The following is a 21,803-nucleotide window of genomic DNA, read 5'->3' as shown; positions in this document are numbered from 1 at the left end:
CTTCTCTCTCATTTGTAACTAACAATTTCCTAACACAGCTTTGCATGAATGTGACATCTTAGCAACCTGTGAAGTCAGGAACTTCCTAAGCTGCTAAAAAAAAAAAAAAAAGAAAAAAAAAGCCTGTAATTTTTCAAGTTACTGTAACAAGCCCCCTTCCCCTGCCATAGTCTAAGTAATTACTGGAATAATCACTGGAAAAAAAAAAAAACTGACAACACTTTGAAACTCAGGTTTCCAACCCACTGGTTTTGGTTGATTGTTTTTAAGGCTAAATAAAATCCACAGGTGTCTCTCTTCACATGGGTTGCAGTTGCTCCCTATTATAATGAAGTATTAATAAAATACTTTTCCAAAAGCAAAAGCCACTAAAAGCAGTTTAAAGGAAAAGAGATACTTACAAACAAGGAAAAGTGCAGCAATTTGCAAAACAGGCTCTAAGGGGGAAAAAGCTATTTACGAATCTGCTTTAACAGATATGCCTCCACGTCTCCTGAGTTTTCGCCACAGACCAGGTATTTGGTTCCCAGGCCCAGCCAGAGCTGGGTTTGGGTGAGACACTGGCTGTCAGAGCCCAAGGCTCAGAAGGACTTCTGGGTACTCTGCACAAATGCTCACAGGACCATTCTTTTCTACTGAGAATACAGTAAGATGCAAACAAAATGATAAACTTAAGTTGTAGCAGGATAAATTTCAGGGCAAAGGAAATCTCTGGATTATGAACACAGTCAATAGGCTAATCATGGCAAAGGAAGCTCTGAACTCTTCTTTGAGTCTTGTAATTACATTAACACAACTTTTTGTGGTGTGTTTTGAGATAGGGTTTCACTCTGTTGCCCAGGCTGGAGTGCAGAGGCATGATCAGAGCTCACTGCAGCCTTGAACTCTCAGGCTCAAGTAATCCTCTCATCTCAGCCTCCTGAGTAGCTGGGACTACAGGAGTGCACCAACACACCAGGCTAATTTTCTTGTACTTTTTTGTAGAGACTGGGTCTCACTATGTTGCCTAGGCTGGTCTCAAACTCCTGGGCTCAAGGCATCCTCCTGCCTTAGCCTCCCAAAGTGCTGGGATTACAGGCATGAGTCAACACACCCAGTTGATCAGTGGTTCTCAAAATACAGAGTGTTATCAGAATCATCTGGAGGGCTTCCTAAAACCCAGACAGCTGAAGCCCAGCCCTCGAATTTCTGACTCAGCAGGTGTGAGTAGGACCTGAGACTCTGCCATTCCCAGGTGATGAGGATGCTTTTGGTCCAGGGAACACACTTTGAGAACCACTGACCTGAATTCCTCTTTGACCATTATTCTTTCAAATTCTAGCTCAGATGTGGCCTCCTCTAACAAGCCTTTCTTTCCAACTTCCATGTCCCCTACCTCCTTCCCCAATAGAATTAATCATTGTACATACTGCTGTTGATTTCATGTGATACTATAATTTATGTACATGTGTATCTGTCCTATGTCCGGTACCTAGCCCAGTGCCTGACATGTGGCAGGGGCTGACTGTTTGATGAATAAGCACAGCAAACTCTTAGAAGGTCCCGATGTACAACACGCTCTTTTCCTGTGCCTTGGCTCTCTACTGCTCCCCCTGCTCATAATGCCCTCCTCTTTACCTGACTTATTCTTCAAGGCACAGCTCAAGCATTGCCTCCTCTAAGAAGCCTTCTCTGATACTCTCCCTGCCTTTAGTTTGTGTTAGGCGCCCCATTCCTCTGGGCCCCCAACCAACCCGTCTATACATATCTTACTAATAGCTACCATTCATTGCATGCTAAGTGCCAGGGACTCAAATAAACAGAACTGAATTAAATCCTTTAGAGGTTCTTTGGCCCAGCAATTCCCGCTTCTGTAAATGTATCCTACATGCCAGCAAAATGATCTATATACAACATAACTCCCTATAGCACTGGTTTTGAAAACAAAATATCAGATGGCAAAATATTAGGAAACCTCAATACCCACTGATACAGGACTGTTTAATTACAGTATATCTATATAATAAAATGGTGTGCAGCTGTCACTGATAGGGGCTAAGTAAAAAAAGCAAGGAGAGTGAGAAGAATGTGAAAATACTTGTTAAAAAGGGGAGAAATTTTCATATAAAATAAAGGTTACATGTTGGGGGAACTGGGTGGCAGGGAAACTTTTACTTCATACTCTTTCTGTACCTTTTTCATTTTGAACCATGTTACTACCTATGCAAAGAAAGTTAAACATGAAAACAATTTTAAAGACCTTTAGAGAATCACAGAGCAAGAGAGATTAAGGTGCCCCCCATTTAATTCAACATAAAAATGAAATGAGTATCAGGAACTTCTACAAAGTTTAGATTTTTTTCCCTAGATGACTTGTTCCGTATCTATGAAATGGCCAGTGAGTTCTATTTTCTCTTTATTTCACATATCTGCTTTATTAGTGTCTTCAGTGTGTGCTGGGTCTAAAGAGTCAATCTAGCACAGCTGAAGTTCATTAAATCTAATGACTACATTGCAGTTCTTTTTTTTTTTTGGAGCGGGATTCTTGCACTGTCGCCCAGGCTGGAGTGCAGTGGCCCGATCTCAGCTCACTGCAAGCTCTGCCTCCTGGGTTCATGCCATTCTCCTGCCTCAGCCTCCGGAGCAGCTGGGACTACAGGCGCCCGCCACCACGCCTGGCTAATTTTTTGTATTTTTAGTAGAGACGGGGTTTCACCGTGTTAGCCAGGATGGTCTCAATCTCCTGACCTCGTGATCCGCCTGCCTCGGCCTCCCAAAGTGCTGGGATTACAGGCGTGAGCCACCGTGCCTGGCCTACACTGCAGTTCTTACCACACCTGACCACTCAGTAGCATTTAGCTGTGTAATCACTTCCTCCTCCTTAACACGCAGTCTCTCTGGGTGTCTATGTGTCATGATCGTTTGGTTTTCCTCCTGGCTTTCTGGCTCCTTCTTAGTCTCCTTTTCCAGTTCCTCCTCCTATGCCTGTTCTTCAGATGCCTTAATGTTCCGCCTTCGACTCTCTAGCTCTCTGCACTCTCCTGGAACTCCTGGATGACTCTCACAACTTCAATTAACATCTACAAGCAGATAACTGATTTCTAGCTCCAAGATGCATTTCTCTCTCAACCTCAGACCAGCACATCCAGCTGGTGGGCAGCTCCTCCATATTTGAATTTGCCGCGCTCCAAGTTAACTCATCACCTTTCCTCATGAACCTGGTCCTCCTTCAGTGGTCCCGTTGCCATTACGACCTACCTACCCACTCTCTCCAGGTAGGACTTGGGGGTGATGTTTAATGGATTCTTCATCTTTCCATCTTCACCCCTCAACTATTCGGCCTTTCCTAATGTTTTTGAAACCTCCCCTTTCTCTTACAACCTGTTGCTACTTTCTAGTTGGGGCTGCCATCATTTTTCACCATCATGATTATTATACATCTCTCAACTGGAATCTCTGCCTCCACTCTCGGCCCCTCCCTCCAACCACTCTCTACCCTGCAGCCACAGAAATTCTTTCAAAATGCAACTGATCATTTCCCTCCCATCTTTAAAACCTTCCCTTTGCTTTAAAGTCCAAATTTGTTAACTTGATTTATAAGACCCTGCATGACCTAGCAGCCCCTGCTACTCCCTGCAGCCTCATCTCTGAACACCTGCCTCGCACTTGCCTCCAATGCACACTTTATGCTTTGGCAACGTTATCTTGGAACCCACCTGTGTTCTCTCAGCATGCTGCTAAATACAGCAATTACTCAGCAGTATGTAAAGACAGCCTTGAAACCTGGACCCTACCAAACTCCATGATGAAGGAGCTAGTGGCACTGAACTTCTAGAACTGACTCCCCCTCCAGTTACCCTAGTAATTTTTGTTGATCATTTATATCACCCTTTATGACAAGGACATCTGAGGTGAACATCCATAGTATCATACAAATTTCTCAGCTGCCTCCTCCAAAACTGGCATCAGCAGAAGAGCAAAGTAACTCTAAGAATCACACTCTACCTTGAACTCCACTCCTGCTACAAGGTTTGCAGCTGGGTCTGCTTACCCTTCCCTGAGTCAATATTTTCTTTGTGACAGAGATAGAGTGTTCCTTTAGGTGAGACTTAGGTGTGACTGCGTAAGGGAGAACACAGACCGGAAACATGTATCAGGGAAACAGGCACCTCACCCTAGAATTCAGCACACAAGGTATGCGTGTCCCCTTCCTGCACAGGAGTACCAGTTAAACTCAGCTGCCCTACGCGGACTTGCTCACACTCATAACTGTGCCAGGCTCCTCTAGTTCTTCATATCAAATAATCAATCATCCACAGTAATCTGGTTACTTACCTGAGTCCCTCCTGGATCATTCTTCTAGTATTTATGGCCTGGCAGTTTCTGGAAAGGATAAGGAAAGCAAAAGCAAGGTAACTGCATGGACCTTCTGTCATTCCCACTACCAGGTGTTGGGGATAACCACCTCCCCCAGAAGTAGAAGTGAAATAAATACTAGTTAGCTAACTGCAACTCAGCTTTCAGGTAGCTCTGAAAAATAGCAGACAAGAGTTTTTGAGGAAAATAAAACTCCTTAAGGACTGACTGGCAAAGAAGGCCACTGAAAAATTTATATTGAAAGTTTTATATTAACATAGGCGCTTAGGGCACCTAAGAGGAGATCATAAATATAGTTAACAAAGTTGCTATTTTTCATATAATTAAACTACAGAGGTCAACAAATTATCTCATCTTTACATTTACCTGTCATTATCATCTATATAATTACTGGAAATGTTTCATTTGCAGATATGAACATACCTACATAACATTACCCTAAAGAATGGTAATTATATTATACTAGAGTATATACAGTATTATAGAGTATATACGCTATTATACTCTGTGGCAGTGAGTAGACGGAGGTATTAGAAGGAAACCTATGAAAGAAGGAAAAATAATATGTATTAAGCATTCATCACACTGCTAAGCACACTCACAGGCATTATCCCCATTTTACACCTGAGAAAACCAGGGATCAGAGCTTAAGCATCTTGCCCATATCAAACAGAAGGACCAACCCCTCAGCAATCTTGCTGTACCATACTCACTAGCACAACTCTAGTTATCAACTTTGCAGGACAGTTTCCAGAAAAGATCAGGAAACTATCTGTGCATGTGCAGGAACAAAATATCTTCACTTGGGATGACAGACCTAGTGGGTGCCAGCCAGATTTAAGACACAAAGCAACCGTATTAAAAAAATTGTGTGAAAATTCAAAATTAAACATAAATTAGGAGAGAATTCTCATAAGAGCAAACAAACTTCTCTAACAGATCTGCACCTATATTTAGAGACCATTAACTTCTTTAGTACTGGGGTGCAGGTCAAAGGGACTCACACAAAGTCATGAATTATAGAGTTAGAAGGATCCTTTGGGTTCATCTCTCATATTTTTTGAAAAAGAAACTAGGGGCCAGGCACATTGGCTCACATATGTAACCCCAGCACTTTGGCAGATTGAGACAAGAGGATTGCTTGAGGCCAGGAGTTCAAGACCAGCCTGGGCAACATAGCGAGATCTCATCTCTAGTTGTCTTTTTATTAAAAAAAAGAAAGAAACTCGGACTAAAGAGGTCAAAAGACTGATTTAAAGCAGCATAGCCAGACCAGAAGTCTCCAATTTCTACTATTCTAATCTGAAACTGAATTGAAAACTTGGAAACAGCCAGAGACAGGCCCATTGGATTACATTCAGATCAGCATCATTACCAACAGAAATCCCAGAAGATACGTCACAAGGTTGTCCTCCTACTGTTGTGAACCTTAAGGTTAAGCAGACCATATCTTTATATTATTTCGTACTTAATAATGCTGATTTCAACAATCAGGTCCATACACTTCACTCCCACGTTGTAAAAGTTACACAACCATCTGAACTAACCATGAATTAATGACAACTTTTTGCCTCATCTAGCCCCATTTAAGTTCCTCTTGGCTGGGAGAGGTGCTGGCTCACACCTGTGATCCTAGCACTCTGGGAGGCCAAGGCAGGTGGATTGCTTGAGTGCAGGAGTTCAAGACCAGCCTGGGCAACATGGCAAAACCCCGTCTCTACTAAAAATACAAAAAAAAAAAACAAAACCCAAAAAATTAGTCAGGCATGGTGGCGTGCGCGTGTAGTCTCAGCTACCTGGGAGGTTGAGATAGGACCATCGCCTGGGCCCGGGAGGTTGAGGCTGCAGTGGGCTGAGGTTGCATCACTACACTCCAGCCTGGGCAACCAGAGTGAGACCCGGTCTTGAAGAAAAAAAAAAAAAAAGTTGTTCCTCTGCTTTTTCTGCTCATGTTCCTCCTGGACAAAGTTAGGGAACAAGCCGCATGCTATTTACCTTCAATGGTTGCTCAGCAACCTTCATTCATCTCTAGTTGACTTTACATCATATTTCCTTCAGCGATACTTTCAAATCATTCTCATAATTCTTCTGATACCCAACTACTCTCTGCTGCCACTCACTCCCAGCTGAGGGACTGTACTCCAGCTTTAACGAAGCTCAGCTTATTAGACTTAGGCTTCCTCAACTTCCTTATTCTCCATGTCAAAACTGCTTTTCACCTGTTTTCTCTTTCTGCCCACCCTCTCAGAAGAGAAAGGGGTTTCTTCCTTCCTACGTTAACTTCTCCACCCACAAGAACCTTTCAACCCATTTCCTTTATACTCTTTTCCTTTGTGCATCTTCAGTCTTTTCTTCTCCAATGGCTTTATGTCCAGTGCAAATACTCAGATCTCCTGAACCCTGAATTAAACAAAACAAAGCAACTATCCCTGTACCCACTCAAGCACTTACCTTTCTAGCTCTTATCCCTCTGCCTCACTGCCATACTTTTTAAAAGTGCCCATGCTTTATCAATCAACTCACTGCTTAAGCTTTTCACCCTAGCTTCTGTCACCACCTAAACTGCTTTCTAAGGTCTCCAGTGATTTCCTAGTCATTATTTGGAATTCAGTTCCTGTGGCTTCATTTCCTGAAACTCCCTGAAGCATCAGACTCTGCTGACTTACTTTGGTTTCTTGAACTGTTCAATGACTGAGGGCACAGACCATATTGTTTTTTCTTCTCTATTTAACTGTTTTACTACCTCTTTTCTCCAGACCCCCAAAAAAGACATTCCCCACATCAGTCTTCTTTTAGTCCATTCCTAATGGATTCCAACTGGGGAGTCCATTCCTATTCTGAATGGGGATTTAGCTATTACTGTCATATAGATAAATTACAAATCTCTATCTCTGACATGACAACACAGATTATTTCCAACTTATTGTTGGATAGCTTAATTTGACTATATACCACAACACATTAAAATATGTATTTTTTTTTGAGGTGGAGTCTCGCTCTGTCGCCCAGGCTGGAGTGCAATGGCGCTATCTCGGCTGACTGCAAGCTCCACCTCCCAGATCCATGCCATTCTCCTGCCTCAGTCTGCTGAGTAGCTGGACTACAGGCGCCCACCACCACGCCCGGCTAATTTTTTGTATTTTTAGTAGAGACAGGGTTTCACTGTGTTAGCCAGGATGGTCTCGATCTCCTGACCTCGTGATCCGCCCGCCTCGGCCTCCCAAAGTGCTGGGATTACAGGCGTGAGCCATCGCACCCGGCCAATATATATTCCAATTTTTTTAAATTTTTGTTTATTTATTGGAGATGGGGGTCTCCCTATGTTATCCAGGCTGGAATACAGGTGCACGCCACTGTGCCTGGCTTAAAATCTGTGTTTCTTGAATAAACCTATTTTTATTCCATCTCAGATGATTCTTTTTAATATTCCTGTTTCTTCTCCCAAGACATTCAGATCCTAAGGTTTAGGGTAATTTTTGGCTCCTTTTTTGTTGTTGTTGTTTTTAGAGACAGGGTCTCGTTCTGTTGCCCAAACTGAGTGCAGTGGTGGGATCATGACTCACTGCAGCCTTGACTTCCCAGGCTCAAGCGATCATCTCTCCTCAGCCTCCTGAGTAGCTGGGACTACGGGCACATGCCATCATGACTGGCTAATTTTTATTTTTAGAGACAAGGTCCCACTATTTTGCCCAGGAAGGTCTTGAACTCCTGCGCTCAAGCAATCCTCCCACTTTGGCCTCCCAAAGTGTTAGGGTTACAGGCGTGAGCCACCATGCCTGGCCTTGGCTCCTGCTTTTACTCTCACATCAAATCAGTTGCAAGTCTACTGATTTCACCTCTAAAATACCTCTAACATCTCCATCTCCATTTCCACTGCCTTAATCCAGACCCTCCCTGCCACTTTTCTGGGCCACCGTCAAAATCTCCTGAAGATTTCTGTGCCTCCAGATTATCATTCCGTTTATGTTAAAGAGTAGGTTAATATCTCCTGAAAAACAGCTCTGATTCCATAGACCCCAATCTCTTTTTGAGTCAGCTCTTATTTTCCCTTCATGTACCCTAAGCTTTAGCCAACTGGACCCCTCACTACTGTCTCAACATGCCTCTGTGCCTTTATTTATATTGTCCTCTGCTAAGAAGGCCACCTTCCATTTCCAAATATCCAGATTCCATCTCTCTTTCAGTGCTTAGCTCTGAAACACCACTTCTGTGAAGCTTTCCTTAGTACTTCAACATTTACTTGTTCCTACTGACTTCTTTTTTTTTTTTTGAGACGGAGTCTCGCTCTGTCGCCAAGGCTGGAGTGTAGTGGCACGATCTCGGCTCACTGCAAGCTCCACCTCCCGGGTTCACACCATTCTCCTGCCTCAGCCTCCCCAGTAGCTGGGAATACAGGCACCTGCCACCACGCCAAGCTAATTTTTTATATTTTTAGTAGAGACAGGGTTTCACCATGTTGGCCAGGATGGTCTCGATCTCCTGACCTCATGATCTGCCCGCCTTGGCCTCCCAAAGTGCTAGGATTACAGGTGTGAGCCACTGCACCTGGCCGTTCCTAATGACTTCTATCTCACTTTGCTAGTGTGGGTGCCTTATCTATAAACTGAAAGCTCTTCAAGGGCTGAATCCTCATTAGCAGCTAGTACAGTACTTAGGGATTTAATAAATGTTTGAAGTAGTAATCACCTGTTTCATGAGATATTTAATTACCTGTTTTATGACCTACATAAATATACCTTCCATAGTATTTTGTGAAGAAATCTACCTTCACCTTTATACAGTGTTACTGTGGGAGAAAGAAGTCCTGGGCCTGACAACTTGTTCTGCCACTTGGCTGTGTGGCCAATTCATCTTCCATAACCTCAGCTTCCCTATCAGTAAAATTAGGATAATAGGTACCTGCAGAATAAGTGAAAAAGTTCTTAAAACCCCTATCACATACTTGGCATGGAGACCCTATTTTCCAAAGATGGGCTAACACAATATAACGTATCTCACATGCTCTTCTTCAAATGTGACGAAACTTCTCCCATTGAATGGTGGGGTCTATGTCCCATTCACTCCCTGTGAACCCAGGCAAACCTCTGTGACTCCCTCAACCAAGAGAATATGGTGATATTGTGTAGCTTCTGAGGTTATGTCATAAAAATGTCATGCATTTTCACCTTGTTCCCTTGGGAGGTGGAACACACCTGCCATGCTGAGGTAGGTAAGGTAACATGGAGAGGTCACATATAGGTGCTCCAGCCAACAGTCCCAGGTGGGACCCAGCTGACAGCCACCATCAACCCCAAGACATGTAAGGAAACTTTAGACGTGACTCCAGTCCCATCTAGCTGCAACTGCTTGAGATACCCCAGGAAAAACTACCTACCACCAACCAACCCCCCAGCAAGAGATAATAAAAAAATGACTATTTTTGCCTTAAGCTGCTAAATTCTGGAGTGATCAGTATATAGCAATAGATAAATGAAAGAATTGGTGCTCAGTATGTTGTAGCTGTTAACACAATGCCATTTTAAATTTCAGTCTCCTCTCAACTCTTATTTTTTCAGATTGATGAGTCCTAAACTTATCCTGACCTCACATGGCAGGCACCATTCTTTTTCTTTCATTTAACATCATGAGTGCTTACTCTGTGTCAGAGCCGAGGCTAGATCCATGTCTAGATCCTAGACAGGACAGTGAACAAAACAAAATCCTGTCTTTGTGGAGCTTTTATTCTGATCTGGTAGAAAGACAAATCTGTAATATAAAATAAGAATTATTATTTGAGACAGCGTCTGACTTTGTCTGCCAGGCTGCAGTGCAGTGGCGCGATCTTGGCTCACTGCAACCTCTGCCTCCTGGGCTCAAACCATCCTCCCACCCCAGCCTCCTGAGTAGCTGGGACTAAGGCATATACCACCATGCCTGGCTAGTTTTTGTATATATTTTTGGTAAAGACAGGGTTTTGCCATGTTGCCCAGGCCAGTCTTGAACTCCTGGCCTCAAGGAATCCTCCCACCTTGGCCTCCCAAAGTGCTGGTATTACTGGTGTGAGCCACTGTGCCCAGCCCCAAGAATTATTAACTTATAACAAATTGCACAATAGTTTACATACATGTTGGGTAGTAATAAAGGGCTCTCATGCTTATTTATCATCTGTTCTTTTCCAGAAACTAAAGGACTCCACTTATTTAGCTTCTAGATTTACCTTTTAAATTTGGAGTAATAATATAATACTTCAGTTTGTATTTCCAGTTCCTAAATGCACTATTTTGTATCGTTAAAATGCCTTGTAGCTGGGCATGGTGGCTCATTCCTCTTATCCCAGCACTTTGGAAGGCTAAGGCAGAAGGATCACTTGAGCCCAAGAGTTTGAGACCAGCCTGGGCAACATAGTGAGGCTTCATCACTACAAAAAATTTTAAAAATTAGCTGAGTATGGTGGTGCACACCTGTAGTCCCAGCTACTTGGGAGGCTCAGGTGGGAGGACTGCCTGGACCCTGGAGGTGGAGGTTGCAATGAGACAAAATCATACCACTTCACTCCACCCTGGGCAACAGAGTGAGACCCTGTCTCAAAAAAAAAACAAAAAGAAAAGAAAAGCTTGTGCCTCTTTTCTGATGGCTTATATAGACTAGTAAAATGTTTCTATAACTTTTCCTAATTACTTGGTTCTTCCCAATATGGATGACTATCATGCTAAAACATTGCTTATATGAATCAATGGGGGAAAATATAATTTACAAAAACAGAAGCTGAAGCAACTTGTATTTTTAATTTATTAATTTATTTTTGAGCAGGGTCTTCCTCTGTTGTCCAGGCTGGAGGGAAGTGGTGTGACCACAGCTCACTGCAGCCTCGACCTCCCAGGCTCAAGCAATCCTCCCACCCCAGCCTCCCGAGGAGTTAGGACTATAGGCACACACCACCACGTCCTGCTAATTTTTTGTTACTGTTGTAGAGAGGGTCTTATTATGTTGCCCAGGCTGGTCTCAAACTCCTGGGCTCAAGCAATCATCCTACCTTGGCCTCCCAAGTGCCAGGATTATAGGTGTGAGCCCGGCCTGTTTTTATGATTATAAAAGTTATAGGCTGGGCACAGTAACTCATGCCTGTAATGATCACTTGAGGTCAGGAGTTCGAGACCAGCCTGGCCAACATGGTGAAGCCCTGTCTCTATTAAAAATACAAGAATTAGTCAGGTGTGGTGGGGCGTGCCTGTAATCCCAACTACTCAGGAGGCTGAGGTGGGAGAATCGCTTGAACCCGGGAGGCGGAGGTTACAGTGAGCTGAGATAGTGCCACTGCACTCCAGCCTTGGTGACAGAGCGAGATCCTATCTCAGAAAAAAAAAATTGTAGACACTCATGGTTAAAAAAAGCTAGAAAATGTACAATTAATAAATGAATAAAGAAATGCCAGAATGTTTACTGATAATTCCTGGGTGGTGCAGATAAGCATAATTACTTAATCACACACACATACAAATACATACACAGCATAAAAAAATGTTAACAGTCACACAAGAACATTTCCAGCACTGTATAAAGTTCTCTTGGGCAGCACTTCACTACATTATACTGCCTCTCAGGACTAGGTTCTGTGGTACGTACATTTAGTCTTTGTCCATGGGATTATAATTTCATTGACCAGACAGACACATAAGATGGCAAACAACCCAAGGCCAGTTAATAAGAGAGACCAGGCTGAGCACAATGGCTCACACCTATGATCCCAGCACTTTAGGAGGCTGAGGCGGGCGGATCACTTGAGCCCAGGAGTTTGAGACCACCCTGGGCAACATGATGAAACCGAATCTCTACAAAAAATACAAAAATTAGCTGGGCATGGTGGTGCACATCTGTAGTCCCACATTACTCAGGAAGCTGAGGTGGGAGTATTGCTTGGGCCTGGGAGGTGGAGGTTGCAGTGAGTGGAGATCGTGCCACTGCACTCCAGCCTGGGTGACAAAGTGAGACCCTGCCTTAATAATAAGAACAAAAACCACAAATACTACCAAAGTTCAAAGAAATAAAGAGATAACCACAGGTTGATATGGAAAAGCCTTCATGAAGGAGGGAGATATTTACTTAATAACTCACTGAGGGATATGCATATGCTGCAGCAGGCACTGCATGGGCCTGAACTGAGCAAGACTTAGGGAGACCACAGTTTAACAGAGATAAACAATCCCAACAGTCAGTCACCCTCCACCCCACATCTTTCATTAACTAGCAGTGTTACATAGGGACTCTGGTCCTTATGAAGGGGTGATCTCAGACTTCTAGTCTTGAAATGCTGTGATCCAAAGAGAAGAGGAAAAGAGAAAGGCACCAGCGAGTAAGGGAAGCAACAGAGAAAAGGTACAAAGTGGACAGCATGAGCTAGATATTCCCCTAGAACACAAAGCAGACCCAATGGTGACTTTGTGTTGAGGAAATACTCATTCAATCAACATATGTTTATTGAGTGCCTATTATGTACCAGGCACTGTTTTAAGTGCTGGGAACTCAGAAGTGCTCAAAATAGATAGAAATCCCTTCTTTGAAAGTCCCAGCATTCTAGAGGGGAAAGAAGTGACTTAAAAAATTAATGAGACCATACGGTATGTCAGATGAATAGTGCTATAGAGTAAAATGAGGCAGGAAGAGCCATAGGCACTTTCAGGAGCTGCTATTCTAAATTAGGTGGTCAGGGAAGGCTCAGTAAGAAAAATCTGAGCAAACACCTGAAGAAGGTGAGGGGCTGATGGAAGCAGAAGTCCGAAGCAAAGAGCAGCACATAGGTGGTGAAGCGGGAATATGAGACTAGGTTGGAAAAGAGGAAAAGCAGGTAAATCTTCTAGAAAGAACTCTAGGTCTCGGAGTCTGCAGATTTAGATTTCAATTAGAGAATCATGATCTCAGAATTGGAGAGAACTTTACAGTTCATTCAGTACAACAACCCATTAGATTATTATTATTGGTTTTGTTCTGTTTTTTTGAGACAGAGTCTCGCTCTGTCGCCCAGGCTGGAGTGCAGTGTGTGATCTCGGCTCACTGCAACCTCTGCCTCCCAGGTTCCTCTCCTGCCTCAGCTTCCTGAGTAGATGGGATTACAGGCATGCGCCACCATACCTGGCTAATTTTTTGTATTTTTGGTAGAGATAGGGTTTCGCCATGTAGGCCAGGCTGGTCTCGAACTCCCACCCTCAAGTCATCTGCCCGCCTTAGCCTCCCAAAGTGCTAGGATGACAGGCATCAGCCACCACGCCCGGCCATATTATTGTTATTTTTAATACACACAGGGTCTTCCTCTGTCACCCAGGCTGGAATGCAGTGGCACTATTCCAGCTCACTATAACCTCGAACTGTTGGGCTCAATCCTCTCACCCCAGTCTCCCAAGTAGCTAGGACTACAGGCACACACCATTATGCCTGGCTAATTTTTCTTATTTTTTTGTAGAGATGCTGGTCTTGCTATGTTGCCCAGGGTAGTCTCAAACTCTTGGCCTCAAGCGATCATCCTGCCTCAGCCTCCCAAAGCAGTGGAATTACAGGCATGAGCCACCACACCCAGTCCCCCTTAGATTACTAAACCCATATTTCTCCTCCCAGGTGACCATCTTGTCTTGGCTTGAACTATTTAGTGGATGTATCTATCTCCACATACCAAGACAGTCTGTCACCTGTGGATAGCCCTGCCTTACGCTTTAACATGGGCAGAAATCTGCTAGTAATATCTACTCTTTGGTCTTTTTAGGGGTACTTTGTATTCTACATACTTCAGACATTTGAAGATACCCACATCTTCTCCAAGATTTCTCTCTTCTTCAGGTTAAAGTTAGCTGATTAACTTTTTTTTTTTTTTTTTTTTTTTTTTGAGACCGGGTCTTCCTCTGTCGCCCAGGCTGGAGTGCAGTGGCACGATCACAGCTCACTACAGCCTTGTATCCCAAGCTCAAGTGATCTTCCCACCTCAGCCTCCCAAGTAGTTGGGACTACAGGCACATGCCACCATGCCCAGCTATTAATAATTTTTTAAGTTTTTTTTGTAGAGACAGGTTCCCACTATGTTGCCCAGGCTGGTCTCAAACTCCTTAGCCCAATGGATCCGCCTGCCTTGGCCTCCCAGAGTGCTGAGATTACAGGCGTGAGCCACACCAGGCCTATTTTAACTCTTAACATGACATGATCTCATGCCATGTAAAAGTTAAGGGTGTCTCAGCTGCAAGACACCAAAACTGACTTTGGGCAACTTAAGTTATGAAAGACAGGAATGTATTGGAAGGATATGTAGTAGGACATAAAACCGAGGAAAAGCTGAAGACTCAGCTCGTTGAAAACAATAGCAGCTCTAGTGCCCAGATATTAGGAATTAGCCTGTGGTTGTGATGAAGGAGCTGCAACTGTTTATTGAACTTTTGTTACTGTGTCATTCAACCTAAGATTCAAATTAAAGGAGGAAAGCATCTATTTGCCTAATATCTGTTGGCCTGACATGGGCCATGTGTCTACCACCTAGTTCGTCAGGGATGAACTGTTCTCCAAAGCAAAATTGAGCGTTATCCCCAGAAGAACCTGGATTGGATGCTGGACAGGCCAAAACAACTTATGTCTACTAAATTTTCTCAAAATATGATGCTTCAAATTCCACATGATCTAGATATGGAGGAGCAACACCAGGGCACTGTCTGCACACGTGCTGCATGACTGGGAAAGTGACCAAATACGTGCCTGTTTCCTGCCAGACAGTGATGATCACAAACATATTTGGTTGTTCCTATGACAATCAAAGAAAACGTGTGCAAAATGCTTTGTAAACTCGAAGCTAACTGTAGTACTTAATATGGTAAATGCTTGTCACAGCCATTTTATATAGATTTTATTTAATCTTCAAAACTACTCTATTTCTTGATTATATGCTAAATTAAACAACAACAAAAAAAAACTATGAAGGTGGAGATTATGAGCGTAAACTCTAGAGTCAGACTAAGTTCTAATCGTGACTCCACTCCACCAATCTTCAGCAAATTACTGTTTCTGTCACTGTTGTCTCACCTGTAAATGGCATAATACTAGCAATACATAGGGTTGATGTGAGGATTGTGAGTTAATACAAATAAAATTCTTAGAACTGTGACTGGTATATATAGCAAACACCTAATACACATTGGCTATTATTATGAGTAGCACTAATTATTCCATTTTTGCAGGTGAGAGAAATGAGGCATCAGACAGACAACTTGTAAGTTCTCAAAGTTTACAATGGTAAAGCCAGGCCGGGTGCAGTGGCATGCACCTGTAATCAAAGCAACTCATGAGACTAAGGCAGGAGGACCTCTTGAGCCCAGGAGTTTGAGGTTTCAGTGAGCTATGATCATGCCACTGCACTCCAACCTGGGCAACAGAGCAAGACCTGTCAATCAATCAAGCAAGCAGGCAAGCAAGGAAGCAAGCAGTAGAGCCAGAAGTTGAACTTCATTGTTGGTGCTCCTGACTACCATACTGTTTTCAAAAGACAAAAAAAAAAAAAAGGTGGTAATTGGACTTTAACCCTATCCTCAAGTCACATAATTAAGGATATTTACAAACGAAACTCAAACACAAGAGAGGGAAAAGGGAAATGATCTGTTGTTTCGTATCTTTTTTTTTTTTTCCAGTTTTTTGAGACAGGGTCTCCCTCTGTCACCTAGGCTGGAGTGTGTGGTGTGTGGTGTGATCACAGCTCATTACAGCTTCAATCTCCTGAGCTCAAGTGATCCTCTTGCCTACCCTCTTGTAGGTGGGACCACAAGCACACACCACCATATCTAGTTAATTTTTAGAAATTTTTTTATAGAGGCAGGGTCTCACCATGTTGCCCAGGCTGGTCTTGACCTCCTGGGCTCCAGTGATCCTTCCACCTCGGCCTCCCAAAGTGCTGAGATTACAGGCATAAGCCCAGCCTGTTTCATGTGTTTAGAATGTTAGCTTGCAGGCTAACTAGATATCTAGTGAAGGGTGAGAAAAGTCACATCATTTTGTTGTAGTGAAAAAAAAAAAAAAATTATCTTTGTCTTAATTGGAAATTATACCCTTTCCAAGAATAAGATTTTTGACACTGAATTGGGGGTGTCAATCTCTTTTTTTTTTTTTTTTTGAGACAGAGTTTCGCTCTTGTCACCCAGGCTGGAGTGCAATGACACGATCTCGGCTCACTGCAACCTATGCCTCTCAGGTTCAAGTGATTCTCCCGCCTCAGCCTCCTGAGTAGCTGGGATTACAGGCGCCTGCCACCCCACCCAGCTAATTTTTGTATTTTTAGTAGAGGCAGGGTTTTACCATGTTGTCCAGGCTAGTCTCAAACTCATGACCTAAGGTGATCCGCCTACCTCAGCCTCCCAAAGCACTGGGATTACAGGCGTGAGCCACCACGACCAGCCTATCGATCTAATTTCTGATATCAGTTACTCTTGTTGATAAAGCTGTTTAATTATTCCAAAGAAGTTAACCTCCCAAAACAATTTACATCATTAGTAGAGAGAAAAAAAAATACAAAACATGTATCACACTTAGAAAAAGCAGAAATATGTTTATAACTGCAAAAGAGGCATATATTAGAAGAGACAGTTAATAGTTAACTGTGCCTACTGAAAAGAGGTGAATGTATCTCTCCTCATGTATAAATGGTGAGCATAAATTAGTAAGCCTAAATTTTCAAAAAGAGGAGGTGATTGGCCGGGCGCGGTGGCTCACGCCTGTAATCCCAGCACTTTGGGAGGCCGAGGCGGGCGGATCACGAGGTCAGGAGATCGAGACCATCCTGGCTAACAGGTGAAACCCCGTCTCTACTAAAAATACAGAAAAATTAGCCGGGCGTAGTGGCGGGCGCCTGTAGTCCCAGCTACTTGGGAGGCTGAGGCAGGAGAATGGCGTGAACCTGGGAGGCAGAGCTTGCAGTGAGCCGAGATTGCGCCACTGCACTCCAGCCTGGGCGACAGAGCGAGACTCCGTCTCAAAAAAAAAAAAAGAGGAGGTGATTATATAAGTAGCATTCAAACAATGGTGCTGTCAAAATCAGTTCATAAGCCACACTGAAAACCTAGCCTTGTTATTTCAGTCATATGCTACTACTGGTAGTACTAGTACCATGTGTTTGAGACAAGGTCTCATTCTCTTCCCCAGGCTGGAGTGCAGTGGTACAAACATGGCTCACTACAACTTCGACCTCCTGAGCTGAGCCCAAGCAATCCTCCTGCCTCAGCCTCCCAAGTAGCTGGGACCACAGGCGCACATCACCATGACTGGCAATTTTATGTTTTTGGTCAAGATGGCGTTTCGCCATGTTGCCCAGACCAGTCTTGAACTCCTGGGCTCAAGCGATCCTCTACCTTGGCCTCCCAAAGTGGTGGGATTACAGGCGTGAGCCACCATGCTGGGCCCCATTCAACAGATATTTATTGCTCACCTACCACTGTTCTAGGAGACGGGGGTGAGGTGGCGAACAACACAAAGCCCCTACTTTCATAGAGCTTACATTGCAGGAAAGTATTACAAAGAAATTGTGGCTCAGTTACCAGATGTGTCAGACTCTAAAGCCTATACCGTATCTTTCAACCATGTCATCTCTCAGTGGATACAGCTTTTCCCTAAAAGTATATGCCTAAGCACGCAGTCTTGACACTACAGTCTAGACCAATTTAAGCTTTCTCTCTGTTGGCAGTCTAGTGACATCTTCGCAATAAAGTGTTCCTTCTCCAACTCTCAAAGTATAAAAACCTCCCTATTGGCCAGGCACGGTGGCTGACACCTGTAATCCCAGCACTTTGGGAGGCCGAGGCCGGCAGATCACGAGGTCAGATCGAGACCATCCTGGCTAACACGGTGAAACTCTGTCTCTACTAAAAAAAAAATACAAAAAATTAGTCGGGCATGGTGGTGGGTGCCTGTAGTCCCAGCTGCTTGGGAGGCTGAGGCAGGAGAATGGCGTAAATAAACCTGGGAGGTGGAGCTTGCAGTGAGCCAAGATCACCTCACTGCACTCCAGCCTGGGCAACAGAGGGAGACTCCGTCTCAAAATAAATAAATAAAAATAAAAATAAAATAAACTGCCCTATCAGGCCAGGAGTGGTGGCTCACGCCTGTAATCCCAGCACTTTGGAAGGCCTAGGAGGGCGGACCACGAGGTCAAGAGATGGAGACCATCCTGGCCAACATGGTGAAACCTTGTCTCTACTAAAAATACAAAAATTAACCAGGTGTGTTGGCGCACGCCTGCAGTCCCAGCTACTCGGGAGGCTGAGGCAGAAGAACTGCTTGAACACGGGAGGCGGAGGTTGCAGTGAGCCGAGATTGCCCCACTGCACTCTAGCCTGGCGACAGAGCGAGACTATGTCTCAAAAAAACAAAAACAAAACAAAAACAAAAAACACAACAGCCCTATCAGTGGGAAACATATATTGACATGTATAAACTACCCTCTCTTACTAATCTCTAAACTACCTGAGGGCAAGATCCATGTCTTAGCCATCTTTATAAGTCTAGAAGATGATATACACAGTAGATATTCAATAAATTGTTGAGAGGAATTCATGAGAGTAGTTTCAACAGAGTTGAGGGTAGAAGTCAGACTGCAATGAATGAAGGAGTAAATGGAAGAAAAGAACGTAGAGTCCGCTTCTTAAGGACAAGTCTAGAAGGGAAAAGCAGGAGAAATGGTAGTAATTTGAAGGGAAATATGATCACAGGAAAGTTCCGTATATTAAGAATGAGAAAGACTTGAACACAGTTGTTAAGGTAGTACAGCACAGACAAAAGAGCAGAGTTGAGAGTCAGGTAGACTTAAATTCTGGCCCTGTCACTTACAGTGACCTGTGACAACTACAGTGTCTGGTAAGCAGAAGGCATTCAATAAGTGGTTTCAATGATTATTACTACAGGTAGGAGTGGTGTTCTAACCCCTACCACATATCTTGTGCTCCAGTCTGGATTCCCTAAGTCTGTGTATAATATGTGATGGCAAAGAAACAGGATCTTTTTTTCTTCTGTAACACTCATTGTGCTATTCCCATTTCCTCGTGACAGTCTGCATGAGCTCATGAATGGCTGCTGTGGAAAATTACTGACGTCACCAGCTGAATAACAGGCTATCTGGAGAGTAAGCAGATGAAACTGATGTTAAATTATCAAATGTACAAGATTTTGGGCTCCTGCCAAAACCTTCATTGAGAACTAAGAAGAGAAAAACTGAAAACACACAGAGCTTTTTTTAAGCTTCTGAGCCAGCAGGCTGTTCCTACATGGACTCTAGCCACAGAAAGATGGCTGTAAAATAAGAGATGATTATCTCCTCACTTCCCTTCTCAGTATTTCACCCTAATGTCGGGTTCATTTCTGTGAGGTTCTACCCCAGTTCACTTTTCTATCAACCTGACATGTTTCCAAATTCACGAGGTATGCGTTTTTATATTGAAGCAATTGTTTGTTTACAGCCTTTTAATGTTCTGGTCATGGGTTATGTTAACCTATTACCCATATCTGATCAGTAGACACCTCACCCTCTCCCGTCCCAGACCACACACCTCTACACTTAAAAACGGACAGGGAGGGCTGGGCGCGGTGGCTTACGCCTGTAATCCCAGCACTTTGGGAGGCCGAGGCGGGCAGATCACGAAGTCAGGAGATCGAGACCTTCCTGACTAACACGCTGAAACCCCGTCTCTACTAAAAATACAAACAATTAGCCAGGCGTGGTGGCAGGTGCCTGTAGTCCCAGCTACTCGGGAGGCTGAGGCAGGAGAATGGCGTGAACCCGGGAGGCAGAGCTTGCAGTGAGCCGAGATCAGGCCACTGCACTCCAGCCTGGACAACAGAGGGAGACTCTGTCTCAAAAAATAATAATAAAAATAAAAAGGGACAGGGAGAAGAACTAAAGCTCAGGCTACTATGATAATTAGGGATGAAAAAGCTACATTCACTTAGGATTATCAAAAGCCAGGAAAGATATCTATAGAATTACAAATTAATCGGGCGTGGAGCAGTGGCTCACGCCTGTAATCCCAGCACTTTGGGAGGCCCGAGACGGGCGGATCACCTGTGGTCAGGAGTTCGAGACCAGTCTGACCAACATGGCGAAAAACCCCATCTCTACTAAAAATACAAAAATTAGCCGGGCGTGGTGGCGGGCGCCTGTAATCCCAGCTACTCGGGAGGCTGAGGCAGGAGAATCGCTTGAACCCGGGAGGCAGAGCTTGCAGTGAGCCGAGATCGCGCCACTGCACTCCAGCCCGGGCAAGAGCGAAACTCCCATCTTAAAAAAAAAAAAAACAGAAAAGAAAAGAAAAAAAGAATTACAAATTAATCACCAAGAACAGAAATAGTGTAAAACAAAGACGTAATTCAATTGTTTAGAGTGCAGACGTAATTGGAACTAAAAGAGATGAGCAAGAAAAGTGGGAAACATATGTACCTACAAACCTAATCACAAACCTGTCACAAAAACTACGAGTAAACGAGTCGAAGTTGCAAATGCAGTTTTTGTGAATCAGAGTCTGATTTGACTTGAATTTACTAAGAAAGAATAAGAAAGGTGTAGAATATTCTAGGACATCTCTGTCCCACCACAAAACAAAAAAGAGCCATCAACCCACCACAAATGTGCAGCGCGAGACTGGAAGACAGGCTAGTCACCCAGTCACTGAAAACAACCTTTGAAACATCTTTATTTTTCTTTCCAAATAAAAAAGAGCCTAGATCAGTAAACTAAGTATGAGAATAATTTTCAAAATTCCAGTCCTAGCCACACCGGGTGATTCTGGCTAACGTATGCCTCAGTTTCCCCCGTGCTAAAATACAAACACACCGGTGTTCCGAATCTCAGCCTGGATCCGAGCCCGAGTTCTGCACCTGGATCTGAATCTTAAAGGGAAAGCCGCAAGTTAAACCTGAGGAGGAGTCTGCAGCTGTCCCGGTGCCAGAGCCAGCCAGGCTTTTTTAAAAAAGCCCCCCGCATCAGGCGCGGTTTCTGTAAAACCGCTCCCGGGTGCCAGCGCGGTGGATTCCGGCTCGCGCCCCTAACACCTAAGGTGGCCTCGGCCGTCTAGGGGCGGCCGGCCCGGGGGACGCAGCCGACCTCCCCGCCCCGCCGCGTCTCCGGCACCCATTCCACCCGCGACGCGAGCAAGGTCGGCCCGGCGGCTCTCCGGCCCGAGGCGGTGCTTCTCTCTCGTGGGCGCCTTCGGCCCATACGTCCCTCGGTCAGACAGTCCGACCACAGCCGCCCCGCAGCCTCAGCCGGAGGGGAAATTGTAGGCGCCGGTGAGTCTCCGCTGACTCCCGCCCCGCACTCACCTGCCGCACGGACCACCTCAGCGCCAATCCGGGTCGGGTTAGCAGCTTCCCCGCTCGCACCCAGTCAGCGCTCAGCCGCGCCTAAGCGCACGCGTGGCGGGGCGTGGCATGGGCGGCCGCGGGTCATGCTGGGGGCTGTAGTCGTTCCC

At 44.4% G+C, this 21,803-nt stretch overlaps 1 protein-coding gene across 13 annotated transcripts in view; it reads right to left on the bottom strand.

Moving 5' to 3' along the window:
- The window catches only part of SGSM3 (small G protein signaling modulator 3), a 40,566-nt gene extending 18,763 nt beyond the window's left edge, over window positions 1–21,803 (bottom strand). For 10 of the 13 annotated variants that reach the window (XM_032139807.2, XM_058431802.1, XM_032139810.2 and 7 more), the window contains exons 1-2: window positions 21,655–21,803; window positions 4,315–4,362 (exon numbers count right to left, since the gene is read on the bottom strand). The gene's annotated coding sequence lies outside the window, so the exon portion shown is untranslated. Of the gene's footprint in view, window positions 1–4,314; window positions 4,363–9,991; window positions 10,102–21,654 lie in introns of all 13 variants that reach the window. The other 3 variants (XM_058431801.1, XM_032139814.2, XM_058431800.1) reach the window with 2 other exon arrangements.

Source organism: Hylobates moloch, unplaced genomic scaffold, assembly GCF_009828535.3.
Source record: "Hylobates moloch isolate HMO894 unplaced genomic scaffold, HMol_V3 SCAFFOLD_19, whole genome shotgun sequence".
Lineage (NCBI taxonomy): Eukaryota > Metazoa > Chordata > Mammalia > Primates > Hylobatidae > Hylobates > Hylobates moloch.
Note: the sequence above shows the minus strand (reverse complement) of the source record. Positions and strands in the feature narration are given on the sequence as shown.